Source organism: Calidris pugnax, unplaced genomic scaffold (assembly GCF_001431845.1).
Source record: "Calidris pugnax isolate Ruff unplaced genomic scaffold, ASM143184v1 scaffold298, whole genome shotgun sequence".
Lineage (NCBI taxonomy): Eukaryota > Metazoa > Chordata > Aves > Charadriiformes > Scolopacidae > Calidris > Calidris pugnax.
In genome coordinates this window covers 1,781,286-1,782,724 of record NW_015091152.1, presented here as the reverse complement: position 1 = coordinate 1,782,724, position 1,439 = coordinate 1,781,286, and the positions used below count along the sequence as shown (strand labels likewise).

Below are 1,439 nucleotides of genomic sequence, written 5' to 3'. Positions count from 1 at the left end.
AGGGGAAAAGAGGGGGGGGGAGGGGGGAGTAAGGGAGGGGAAAGAGTATGGTACCATGGTATGATAGTAAGTCTCCTAAACGGGTTTGGCATTGCCCAGTTCCTGCCATATTAGCAAAGCCATAGTTGGGTTGGTTTTTCTTTTTTTTTTTTTTTTTTTTTTTTTTTTTTTTTTTCCAAGCCCACTGAGGCAGAGATGAGGCAAACTCAGCCATAGGAAGGTGGTTAGTGATGTCACAAGTTTGGTCTTTTCAATAAAAGCAATAGAGAAGGGTCTCCCTCACTATATATATTAGGAGAAGCTTCTGTTCTTCATAATAAAAAGAGCAGCAAGGGAGAAAAGCACCTGCTTTTTGCACCCTTTATTTAGCACTAATCTGTTGCAGGCAGAATAAAAACTCTATAGGGCTGGACTTCTTTTGAAAAGTATTACTTTTTTGATTTATTTCACTTCTTTTTTTTTTTTTTTTTTTCTTTTTCTTAAGTATAGGACATAGTTTTGGAAGCGATTGCTGAGAAGATCAACCACTGTTGGCCAGGGTGATCTCTGAGAGGCACAGAGGGCTGTAACTCAAGGAAAAGGTGAAGTAATAAATTGTGAAGGAACTGCAGTATTCCAAGTTTATAAAGACTATTTATTTTTCCTGAGTCTGTAAGGGTTGGGATGGAAGGGTGGTTTTTTTTTCTTCTTTTTCTTCTTTTAATTATTATTTCTGGGAGAAAGGAAATTTTAAAAATATTTGATGGACGTTTTGCCTTTAACATCAGCAACACAGGCACGAGTGTGTGGGGGCTGTTTTCAGGGGATGTCACAATTACTTTTAATTAGCCGAAAGGGCAGGGTAAATCAAAGACGCCTATTAGCTATAACGTTTTAAATTTATAGCCTAACCAGGTGTTGAGGGAACGTATTTACAGCATAAAGGATTGAATGTTTTCAGCAGGATTTCTATTTCAGCTCTTGCGTTTTCGGGTCTGTTCGCCTGGGCGGTGTGAATTTTGGCTGAGGAGCTTTTCAGTGGTGGCAGCAAGTGTCGCGGGTGGCAGGAATGAGACGCAGGTAGAAAAGTTTGCTTTAGAGCCTAAACTGTCCCCGGTAAAAGCCTTCCTTGAACGCGGGGAGAGGATGGGCAGGAGCACCCAGGCGGCACCTCGGGGCTCTGCTGCGGCTTGTGAGGCTGTCGGGAAAGCGGTTGCTGTAAATCAGGCTGTCGGTGGCAGAACAACCCCCCTCGGGGGTCGCTCCGAGGCGGGGATGGGGGGGTGGTTTCAGTGGGGTGCGGAGCGGAGTCCCGCGGAGGGTGCGCGGCCGCTTAGGAGTGCGGGGGTCCCGGGGATGTTACCGGGAGGGTGCCGGTGTCCCCACGGTGGTTTTTGCTGCCCATCCTCTGCCGTCCAACAGGAGATTGGCTTCGCCAAGTGTCTCCCTTTGGGAGAGCC

The 1,439-nt window shown here is 46.3% G+C and overlaps 1 protein-coding gene across 1 annotated transcript in view; it reads left to right on the top strand.

The window, feature by feature from the left end:
* Positions 1-423: 423 nt before the first annotated feature.
* The window catches only part of PTHLH (parathyroid hormone-like hormone), a 12,670-nt gene continuing 11,654 nt past the window's right edge, over positions 424-1,439 (top strand). Inside the window, exon 1 of the mRNA XM_014959254.1 lies at positions 424-581. The gene's annotated coding sequence lies outside the window, so the exon portion shown is untranslated. The remainder of the gene's footprint in view (positions 582-1,439) is intronic.